At 44.8% G+C, this 12,244-nt stretch overlaps 1 pseudogene; it reads left to right on the top strand.

The window, feature by feature from the left end:
* The first annotated feature begins 483 nt into the window (after positions 1-483).
* On the top strand, positions 484-8,966 carry LOC131193438 (zinc finger protein 883-like; annotated as a pseudogene).
* The last annotated feature ends 3,278 nt before the right edge of the window (positions 8,967-12,244 follow it).

The raw sequence follows: 12,244 nt of genomic DNA, 5'->3' as shown, positions 1-12,244 counted from the left end.
GCTTCCGGTCATCCCTCAACATCTGCAGCTTTCCTTCCTCCAACCCACCCCCTTCACCGGTCCCTCCTTCGGGCATCGCCTACCTACAGGATCCGCCAAATGGTGCGCCTTTGCAAACACCTTCCTTGGCTTCTTCGGCTGAAAATGCACGAAACAAATGTTTGCCCAGGGAAGCATCTTGCAGGAGTCGAATCCTTAAAGGGATGAGCGCTCTTCCCTTGAACAGGGAAACAAGGTTGCAGCTGTGGGCGGTCCTCGCATGGACAGGGAGCCCCGCCTGGGAGGCTAAGTTTCCCTTCCTAGCAACCCCTTCATCGGCTGCGAGGAGCTCGAACCCACGACAAGATCCTTCTTCCAAATCAGAGGGGAGGAAGCGTGGAGCTTGGACTCCCATTCAAGGTTTGCCCCATTCCTTTTTTTCCCTTTGGCAAGCAGATGTTTTCTTTTAGAATAGAATAGAATAGAATAGAATAGAATAGAATAGAATAGAATAGAATAGAATAGAATAGAATAGAATAGAATTTTTTATTGGCCAAGTGTGATTGGACACACAAGGAATTTGTTTTGGTGCATATACATAAATAGAATAGAATAGAATAGAATTTTATTGGCCAAGTGTGATTGGACACACAAGGAATTTGTCTTGGTGCATATGCTCTCAGTGTACATAAAAGAAAAGATACGTTCATCAAGGTACAACATTTACAACACAATTGATGATCAATATATCAATATAAATCATAAGGATTGCCAGCAACCAAGTTATAGTCATACAGTCATAAGTGGAAAGAGATTGGTGATGGGAACTATGAAACGATTAATAGTAGTGCAGATTCAGTAAATAGTCTGACAGTGTTGAGGGAATTATTTGTTTAGCAGAGTGATGGCCTTCGGGGAAAAACTGTTCTTGTGTCTAGTTGTTCTGGTGTGCTCTATAGCGTCGTTTTGAGGGTAGGAGTTGAAACAGTTTATGTCCAGGATGTGAGGGATCTGTAAATATTTTCACGGCCCTCTTTTTGATTCGTGCAGTATACAGGTCCTCAATGGAAGGCAGGTTGGTAGCAATTATTTTTTCTGCAGTTCTAATTATTCTCTGAAGTCTGTGTCTTTTTTAAGATGGAAAGCCATTGCCTGCAGACTTACCATAGGGCTGGTGGAAGGTGGGTGGAGGGGGGAGGACGCTGCCCCGTTATCGTGGAAGATAACAAAGGCCCTTGGCAGACGCTGGCTATTTTGCTGCCTGAGCTGATAGTGCCGGCTAATTAAGCCATCACTCGGACAGAGGCGAAGGAGGACAGAACACCTGCAGCACTCTGCCGGCCAGCAAAGTGCTGAAGGAGGCTGTCTAGGCTGAAAACGGGGCACTGCGGGCCGGTCCTTTGCTATTTTCAGGCTGGCCCCGCAGGCCAGATTTAAGGCCTTGAGTTTGACACCCCTGTTCTAGAGGAAAGTTGGAAAGTGGAATTGGGGGATAAACAATAACGTATTCTCCCTTTTTTCTCTTGGCTGCTGCTTCAGATTCAAGGAGCTTACAGGGAGATGGCTGCTGAAACCTCCAAATGGGTGGATACTTCATGCCCCCTTAAGGAACCTCCTGGGGGGCTATTCCAGGAGACTCCATCTCAGAGCATATCAGCAGGTAAAGCCGGGTCTCTTTGGGACTTTGCATTGTCTGAACTAGTTTCCTTTAGGAAATTTAATTGCACTCCATTGCCGTAAGTGGAAGAATGGCTAAGTTTTATTGCTATGGTCCAAAATGTATTGTTAATTTTTAAAATATATATTTCCTCAACTTTTCTCTTCATGACAGAGAACAGAGCAACATTAGAAACATCTCTTCTTTATGGTGGAGCAAGAACAGCTGTTGGGCTTCAGGTAGGAAAAGAATGTCTTCCTTCTGTATTCTAACATTGTCTCCAAAACCGTCTGAATCCTTTTTTCCAGAGTGAATTTCTTCCACTGCATTAAAAAGGTAAGGGTTTCCCTCACACATATGTGCTAGTCGTTCCCAACTCTAGGGGGCGGTGTTCATCTCCGTTTCAAAGCCGAAGAGCCAGCGCTGTCCAAAGACGTCTCCGTGGTCATGTGGCCGGCATGACTAAACGCCAAAGGCGCACGGAATGCTGTTACCTTCCCACCAAAGGTGGTCCCTATTTTTTCTACTTGCATTTTTTGCATGCTTTCGAACTGCTAGGTTGGTCGAAGCTGGGATAAGTGCGGCGCTAAGGTTTCGAACTGCTGACCTTTCGATTGACAAGCTCAGTGTCTTAGCCATTAAGCTTAGCCATGTTATTAGATTAGATTGACACAGCTGTCAATCTAATCCATTTTTTTAGAACAGGCGCAGCTCCAGTGATCTGATGACAGCCTATTTGATGGCACCTCACAAAGACATCTTCCTTCTCAAAATTTAGGCACAGAATGAGGAATTCTGTTGATCCCTAAGGGACGATATAAGCCACAGGTTAAAATGTCAAATAGGAATCTCCCAACTCCTTGTTGAGTAAAGGGATGCCAACCGTGATCGATGCTGCACCCAAGGTCTTGTCTCATCAGTTGTTTCCATAATATGTTGGATTTGCTGCCGAATTCTGCAGAATCAGCAACATTTATTCAGTAAGGCAGAGCAGGGTTTTCCAAATAGTTCTTCCTCGAACCCTAGATTACTGCAAGAATTTGATGGGGTTCCATGAGATACAAAGAATGAATGAAAATTGATGCAGCTAACTTTTACAGTAGAACGTTGCCTCTCGATCCTGTTTCAACTAACAGTGTTGTGGCTCCAAACCCCCCCCCCCCGGGCCTGGCCCCCTGCCAGAGAGTGACTCAGAGAGTGAGGGGGAAGGGCCGTCAGGGCTCCCTTCTGCAGGGCCGGCTTCCCTGGCTCAGCTCTAAGAGCTGGAGGCAGGCCAGGTGGAAGAGGTGATGAGGCCTCTGCCTCCTGTATCTCCCCTCGCCAGGAAATGCTTCCAGACCCAGCTGAGGACAATCAGTCCTCGTTAGATCCCAGGTTTCATAGACAAGAGAGGTGGAAACAACAGAAGCAGGGGTGGGGCAGGCCTAGAAAGTGCTGAGTCATGGAGCCACACCCCACAGGGTATAAAAGCAGGAGGGGCTGATATACTGCTTCGTGACGAACAAATCCAACTGCCTGGAGAGAACTTGAGCTGAAGTGCTGTTTATTCCTGACTTCCTGGTTGACACGCCGGCATCAATAAAGATAACAGAAAAACCTTGGCAGATGCTCACTGGGTTGCTGCCAGAGCTGATAGCTGCCGTGGACTCAATTGCCAGCTAATTGAGTCATTTCTCGTGCCTCCTGGACTGAGGTGGGGGGAACAGAACAAACAGGCTGTGTGATCTGAAAAATCGGACAGAGAACTTACAGTACTTTCTGGTCTTGTATATTAACAAGAAAACAAACTCTTTGCTGCTAGTGTTTGTTCTTTAAAAAGAATACATGCGAATCCTTCCTGGGCCTGTTCATTAATTGGGAATGTTTCCTTTCTGTTACAGAATCCCATATCTTTTGAAGAGGTAGCTGTATTTTTCTCTAAGGAGGAGTGGGCTCTGCTGGATTTGAACCAAAGAACCCTCTACAGAGAGGTCATGATGGAAATTTCTGAGAACCTAGCCTCCGTCGGTAAGTGATCCTTAGCTGGCTCAGTGGCTAAAACACTGAGCTTATCGATCAGAAAGGTCGGCAGTTCGAATCCCTAGTACAGATCTCCTGCATAAGCAGGGGGTTGGATTAGATGGTCTCCAAGGTCCCTTCCAACTCTGTTGCTGTTACCTGATCTTCTTTGTTCTAGGTTCAGATAGCTGGGGAGAGTAAATCCAAACTAAACTATTTATCTGCTTCTTAGAGCAAATGCTGATTTATTTTGTTCTCCAGTGGAAGAAAATATCTTTCACTGAACTGTTCCTCCCTGTGGTAGGAAGGGCTAAAATTTGCAGTGTTTTTTTTTTTGAATTTATATCCCGCCCTTCTCCGAAGACTCAGGGCGGCTTACATTGTGTAAGGCAATAGTCTCATCCTATTTGTATATTTATATACAAAGTCAACTTATTGCCCCCCCCCCAACAATCTGGGTCCTCATTTTACCTACCTTATAAAGGATGGAAGGCTGAGTCAACCTTGGGCCTGGTGGGACTCGAGCCTGCAGTAATTGTAATTGCAGGCAGCTGTGTGTTAATAACAGGCTGCATTAGCCTGGTGAGCCACTTCCCAGCCCTTGTTCTCCAGTGTCCTTGGAGAAAGGAAAGAGCACCCTCCCAGTAGATTTCTGGTGTTGCCCCCCCCTTGGTTTGCATATTACCTTAGAACAGCGGTTCTCAACCTGTGGGTCGGGACCCTGTTGGGGGTCGAATGACAATTTGCCAGGGGTCGCCTAAGACCATCGGAAATATGGGAAGTATACTTGCGAGTCGAAGAATCGCGCTCCAATGGTTGACTCCACAAGCCAGCTGCAGGCTCTTCAAATGGCTAGCCGAATTCGGCTTCAGGCGCGATGAATTAAAAAAGAGAGAAATCTTTGCTCTGATGTCTCCCTCTCAAGCCAGCTGCAATCACTCCCAATCGCTAGCCTAATCTGGCTTCAGGCGCGATAAACTTAACAGGGCAGGAATCACCGTTTTAATGCCTCCGTCCTCAAGGCAATCGCAAGCAGTTCAGATCGCTAGCCAATACGGCTTCAGGCGCGATAAATTCAAAACGAAAATAATTTTATGGTTGGGGTCGCCACATCGTGGGGAATTGTATTAAAGGGGTCGCCACATTGTGGGGAATTGTATTAAAGGGGTCGCAGCACTATAAAGGTTGAGAACCACTGCCTTAGAAGCTCCTTTCATTCTTCTCTTTTATTTATAAACTGATGGAATTTGAAAAAATAGCAGTACTACTAGGGATGAAACAGCTAGAAATTGGACTGAACTCTGTTTGGCTGGATTCTCCAAATGTTTGAAAACTTAGTGAAATGCCCCTCTGCCACTTTCCATAAGACCTTCTTGGTTGTAGCTGTTGTTACCTGCAGATCCAAAGACAGCTGTGGAAGAAGGAGCACTCCCAGGCTGGGCAGGCAGCTACTTTATAAAAGAGAATGCAATCTTATCCCAGATCTCTTCCGTTCCAAAATCCAGATTTTTCCTTATCAGCAGTACCTTCTTCTTACTTTAATTTCTTCTTCCTCATCCAGTCCATTACTGTGTCCTTGGTGCTCTCTACTGATGGTTTTTTTTTTTGCAGACGTGTTCTGTCCTACCTCGCCTCCGTCCGAGCGATGGCTTAATTAGCCGGCACTATCAGCCCTGGCAGCAAAAGAGCGAGCGTATGCCAAGTGGCTCTGTTATCTCCCTTGACGCCGATAAGTCAAACAGTACTTCAGCTCTTAGTTAATTTGCCTGTTACGAAGAGGCACAGCAGCTCTGGCTGCCTTTATATCCTGTGGGGTGTGGCTCCATGACTCAGCACTTCCTAGGCCTGCCCCACCCCTGCTTCTGTTGTTCCCTCCTCTCCTGCCTACGAAACCTAGGGTCCAACCAAGCCTGATTGCCATCAGTTGGGTCTGAAGGTGTGGCCTGGGGTGGGGGGAAAGAATCAGGGGACGGAGGCCTAAAGATGTTTGTGTATTAACCAAATACAATGAATGTTTCTGTTTTATATCCAAAACAGGTGACGGACAGGAGAATGAGGATTATAAAAAACAAGCTGTGGAGATTTCCAGAAGAACCAAAATAAAAACTGGGGAAGAAAAATTTGGAAGTCGGCAGGGACCAGAAATGAGAGAAGAAAGCCAGGTCAGCAATTGGGTGGAGAAATCCCTTACTTCTCAAAGTGCAGAAATCCACATCTTTCTGGCCCGAGACGAGAAAGAAAAGGCTTGTACAAGGTGTGGCAAAATATTCAGAGATAAATCCGATTTATGTGAACATTGCAAAACCCCAAATAAAGAGAAGCATTACGAATGTACAATATGTGGGGAAAGTCGCGACTGGAGCCTTCCTCAAACATTACATCAAAACATCCATATTGGAGAAAAACTTTATAAATGCACTGAGTGTGGAAAAAGCTTTGGGTGGAATTGTTGCCTTACTTCACATAAGAGGATCCATTCAGGAGAAAAACCATATAAATGCTTGGCGTGTGGAAAAAGCTTTAGTGGTGTGGGTTTATTTGCTTCCCATAAAAGGATTCACTCAGGAGAGAAACCACATAAATGCCTGGACTGTGGAAAGAGCTTCAGTACGAAGAGTAATCTTACATCCCACAAGAGGATCCACACCGGAGAGAAACCATATACGTGCCTGGAATGTGGAAAGAGCTTTAGTACTAGTAGTTCCTTTATTTCCCACAAAAGGATCCACACGGGGGAGAAACCGTATAAATGCTTGGATTGTGGAAAGAGTTTCAGTGTGAGCGGTAAACTCGCATCCCATAAAAGGATCCACACAGGAGAAAAACCGTATAAATGCTTGGATTGTGGAAAGACCTTTAGTAAAAGATGTTATCTAACTTCTCATAAAAACATCCACATGGGGGAGACACCGTATAAATGCACAGAGTGGACTGAGCTCATTAACTTCCCATAGGAGGATCCATTCAGGAGAGAAACCATATAAATGTATGGAATGTGGAAAGAACTTCAACACGAGCAGTTCACTTACTTCTCATAAAAGAATCCACTCAGGGGAGAAACCATATAAATTTATGAAATGTGGAAAATGCTTCAGTATGAACAATTCTCTTACTCCTCATAAAAGGATCCACACTCAGGAAAATCCATATAAATGTATGGAATGTGGAAAGAACTTCAGTAAGAGTAGTCACCTTACCTCTCATAAAAGGATCCACACAGGAGAGAAACCCTATAAATGTCTGGAATATGAGAAAAGCTTTTGTAGCCCGAGTTCCTTTAATTCCCATCAAAGAATCCACTCAGGGGAAAAACCGTATAAATGTATGGAATGCGGAAAGAACTTTAGCGCGAGTAGCTCTCTTACTTCCCATAAAAGGATCCATACAGGAGAGAAACCATACAAATGCTTAGCGTGTGGAAAGAACTTCAATCAGAGTACTTCGCTGAATTCTCATAAAAGGATCCATACGGGGGGAAAAACCATATAAATGTGTGGAATGTGGAAAGGGCTTCAGTATGAGCAGCAACCTTACTTCCCATAAAAGGATCCACTCGGGGAAAAACTGTACAAATGCTTTGAGTGTGGAAAGAATTTCAGGTGGAGCAGCCGTTTGATTTTCCATAAGCAGATCCACTCAAGGGAAAAACCATATCAATGTCTGGAATGTGGAAAAAGGTTCAATGGCTTGAGTTCCTTTAATTCCCATAAAAGGATTCTGTTGTGCCTTGTCCTCCCTCCTCTCCTCAGCCGGGCCCCTCCCATCTCCTGCTATCCGATTCAGAGTCTGATAATGAAGAGGAACGGCCTGGCTTGCCTCCAGCCCCCAGCCCTGGCACCATGCCCGGACAGAATGTCAGGAATGAACAAACAAACCTCACTCCTACAGCGTGTGAGCACGAAGCCAGCCACGTGCTAGAATTGCTGGCAGCAGATCAGGAGGAAGGGAGTTCACAGTGGACAGATCCCCACTTTCGGAGAATTGAGAGGCGACGTCAGCAAAAGGAAGGGAGGGGCAGGCCTGGATAAGTGCTGAGTCATGAAGCACACCCCATGACCTATATAAAGGATCTGCTTTTTGGCATTCCTTGAATCAAGCAAAGTCTCATCAGGTTTGCTGAAGTCACACCTGCCTGCCCTGAGAAATCTGAAAGGAATTTGGCAAAGCTGCAGAGGCTTCGTGGCCATACTTGATACGGACTTCCTAGACCCGGTCGTCGGAGGGGGAGTGGGACACAACAGATTCATACAGGAGAGAAACCATATAAATGCACTGAATGTGGTAAGCGCTTCAGTAAAAGAAGTTCTCTTACTTCTCATAAACGGATCCACACAGGGGAGAAACCATATACATGCCTGGAATATGGAAAAAACTTCAGTATGAGTAGTAATCTTACTTCCCATAAAAGAATCCACACAGCGGAGAAACCTTACAAATGCCTGGTTTGTGGGAAAAGTTTCCGGAAGAGTGATAATCTTTCTTTTCATAAAAAGGTACGCATGGGATAGATAGTCTCTGTAGTTGCTTATATACAGAGGAATAAACTTCACCCACGGCCATCATTTTATTTAAAATTCACCGTAGTGTGAATATGGACTATGGATTGAGCTTCAGCAGCTTCCTTTTCTTAAAGAAACACTCAGTCTGAAGGAACTATGCAAATATCTGAAGTAAGTGGGGAAAAAATACCTTAGTTTGCATACCCTGAAGCACATAGGAGAACTGCAACTTATTGGATAGGGCCCAATCCTCAAGTCAATCTTCCAAAATATTAGCAATTTCCCCCAGCTTAATGTCATATGCAAATGTGATACATTTCTCTTCTGAACCGTCTTCTAGCTCATTCATGCAGATGTTGAAGAATACGGGGCCCAAGACAGAACCATGAGATACCCAACTACATGATCTTGGAGGCTAGATTATATACTTTAAGCAGGAGCTTATTGATTGACTGTTGTGGTGAAATGATGTATTTTGGATCATAATGAATTATAAGTAATTGAGAAACAAAGGTTGTTTCCATTTCTCATGGGAAGTATAGCACCCACCTACTTATCAGTCTAGGTCTAGGAATTAATAAATCGATTTTTAAGAGGCAAAATATCATAATGGAGGAATCCTAACCTGAAAATAGCAAGTTAATTCTTTTGTTGGAAACCTTGAATTGGATCAGTTTCATAATGGTCCCCATATTTGTCTAAGCATTTTATCATCGAGTGGAGGAGTCTAAAAATTTGGATTGAATATACCAGTTTTGTTTCTCCAATTTTTTCATTCTTTTTTTCTTAAGTACATCGTGTTAAATGTTAATAATTTGTGTGATATAAACACATAAGAGTTGTGATTAGTACATGGTACAAAGTATGCTTTTTTTTTATTTATTTATTTTTATTTTATTTTTTATTTTGGAAAAAATATAGAAATAAATATTTACTCTTTTTTTATAAATATTTAGCCTAGGGTTTTTAGTTTTAAGTTTAGTTTTAATAGGGTTTTATACTATTTTAGTGATATTTTAATTTTGGCCTAATTAATAAGTTTTTTAATTGTTGTTTTTATTTGTATTATTCTTATGTTTTTATTTGGCTATACACCGCCCTGAGTCCTTCGGGAGATAGGGCGGCATAATAATTCAAATAAATAAATAAATATATGTGTATGTATGTATATATGTGTATGTATGTGTGTGTATGTGTACAGGGGTGGAATTCAAAAATTTGAGCAACCAGTTATCTGCCCAGTTGCTGGGTGGGTGTGGCCATGGTGGGCAGGGCCTACTCAGACTCCTGCACCATGGCAGGGGGCGTTTTTGCCCTCCCCAACATCCGGAGGCTTTCTTTGAGCCTCCGGAAGGGTGAAAACAGCTTCCCCTGGGCTCTGGAGGCCCTTTGGAGGCCGGAAACGGGGCTGTTTCTGGACTTCCAGAACTTCCGGGAGGCCCGTTTTTTGCCCTCTGTAGGCTCCGGAGGTTTTCCTCGAGCTTCTGGGAGGGTGAAAATGGGCTCCAAACGCCTGAAACGGGCCCGTTTCCAGACTTCCGGAACTTCTGAGAGGCTCGTTTTTTGCTCTTCCAAAGCTCTTCCGCGCAGGGACTGCACTTACCTGGCATTCAAAACAGGCCACGTGGAGACTCCTGGGAGGGGAGGGGAGGAAGGGACCAGCCAGTCCTTGCAACTACCGGTTTGGCGAACGAGATGTAAAATTAGCATCTGGTTCGCCCAAACCAGTCCGAACCAGCTGAATCCCACCCCTGTATGTATATGTATTTAAACACATGACCCTGGGACACTGCAACCATCATAAATGTGAGTCAGTTGTCAAGCATCTGAATATAAATCACGCGACCATGGGGATGCTTCAATGGCCATAAGTGTGAGAAATGGTCAGGAACAGATTTGAATCTTTTAAGTATTGTATGTAATCAAACCCCCAAGGACTGTGACTTTTCCAAGGAAGTTTGGCATTTAAAAAAACCAGCCATACACTTAAGTCACATTCCTTTGAACCCTGCTGTTGGAGAAGACTCCTTAGGATACCACAGAGTTGTCCTCTTTTGTAGATGCATGTGATGTCACAACACCTATAAAAAAACTCTGTGGTACAATGTTGTCATCATTTCCCCTCCCCAATTGACCTTCTTGTGGATGTCTCTGGAAAAGACCCAGGCAAAAAAATAAAATAAAATCCCAAACAACAACCATTCCAGTCACTTTATCTAGATTGTCTACTCTTAACATTGCAAAGAATCATTGTCTCGCCCTATCCTGGTTTGTAAAAGTTCATTAAGAATGCCAGCCTTCAGCCTAGAATGGTTTGGGTGGGATAATAATAGACTACATTTTTTTTTAATTTGCATTTATATCCTGCCCTTCTCTGAAGACTCAGGGCGGCTTACACTATGTTAGCAATAGTCTTCATTCTATTTGTATATTTATATACAAAGTCAACTTATTGCCCCCAACAATCTGGGTCCTCATTTTACCTACCTTATAAAGGATGGAAGCCTTGGTCGCGCTGGTTGATGATCTCTTGAGGGCTCGGGACAGAGGTTGTTCCTCTATCCTGGTCCTATTGGATCTCTCAGTGGCTTTTGATACCATTGATCATGGTATCCTGCTGCGCCGACTCGGGGGACTTGGAGTGAGGGGCACTGTTCATCGGTGGTTCTCCTCCTATCTCTCCGACCGATCGCAGATGGTGTTGACGGGGGGACAGAGATCGACCCTAAGGCGCCTCTTATGTGGGGTGCCGCAGGGGTCGGTTCTCTCGCCTCTTCTATTCAACATCTATATGAAGCCGCTGGGTGAGATCATCCGTGGTCTTGGGGTGAGTTGTCATCTATACGCTGATGATACTCAGCTCTATATTTCCACCCCTAACCACCCCAACGAGGCTGTTGAAGTGATGTCCCAGTGCCTGGAGGCCGTACGGGTCTGGATGGGGAAGAACAGACTCAGACTCAATCCCACCAAGACCGAGTGGCTGTGGATGCCGGCGGCCCGGTACAGTCAGCTAATTCCATCACTGACCATTGGGGGCGAACTATTGGCCCCCACGGAAAGGGCCCGTAATCTGGGCGTCCTCCTGGATGCACGGCTGTCTTTAGAAGATCATATGATGGCCGTCGCCAGGGGAGCTTTTCATCAGGTTCGCCTGATACATCAGTTACGCCCCTTTCTGGATCGGGCTTCCTTATGCACGGTCGCTCATGCCCTTGTTATATCCCGCCTGGACTACTGTAATGCTCTCTACATGGGGCTCCCCTTGAAGGGTACCCGGAGACTCCAACTGGTCCAGAATGCGGCTGCTGGTGATAGAGGGAGCACCTTGTGGCTCCTGTAACACCCTCCTGCGTAATCTGCACTGGCTCCCAGTGGTCTTCCGGGTTCACTTCAAGGTACTTGTTATCACCTTTAAACGCCCATGGCCTAGGGCCGATATTTACGGGACCGCCTACTGCCACCATTAGCCTCTCACCGACCAGTGCGCTCACAGAGAGGGCCTCCTCCGGATACCATCAGCTAAACAATGTCGGCTGGCGACCTCCAGGGAGGGCCTTCTCTGTGGGGCCCCTACCCTCTGGAACGAGCTCCTCTGGGGCTTCGCCAACTCCCGATCTCAGGTCCTTCCGCGAGCTGAAGACGTTGCTGTTTCAAGAGCAGGACTAGCTTGAACGTAGTTTTAAATTGGGGTTTTAAATCAGGGTTTAAATTTGTATTTAAAAGTTTTAGGCATCAATTGAATTTAATTGTCTATTCTTTTTGCTGTTTTATATGTATTATATGTTTTCTGTTGTTTTATTGGCTGTGAACCGCCCTGAGTCCTTCGGGAGATGGGCGGTATACAAATATAATAAATAATAATAATAATAATTATGAAGCGGCATTAATGTGATCTTGATTCTATCCCTCTGCATGAGATGATTAGACAGTGTCATGGGTGCAATGAACACGATTTTGGGCAAATTCCAGGAGACAGTGGAGAATGGGGGCCTGGCATGCAGTAAATCATGGATGACAAAGAGTTGGGCATGATATTAAGAAGTTAAAAGGCTTTCCCAAAACATCCTTGATGAAACTCATGAAACAATGAACCACCAGATGAAAATTA

The sequence above is a fragment of the Ahaetulla prasina genome, chromosome 2, assembly GCF_028640845.1.
Source record: "Ahaetulla prasina isolate Xishuangbanna chromosome 2, ASM2864084v1, whole genome shotgun sequence".
Taxonomy (NCBI): domain Eukaryota; kingdom Metazoa; phylum Chordata; class Lepidosauria; order Squamata; family Colubridae; genus Ahaetulla; species Ahaetulla prasina.
The sequence above is the reverse complement of the archived record's forward strand: the minus strand, read 5'-3'. Positions and strand labels throughout refer to the sequence as shown.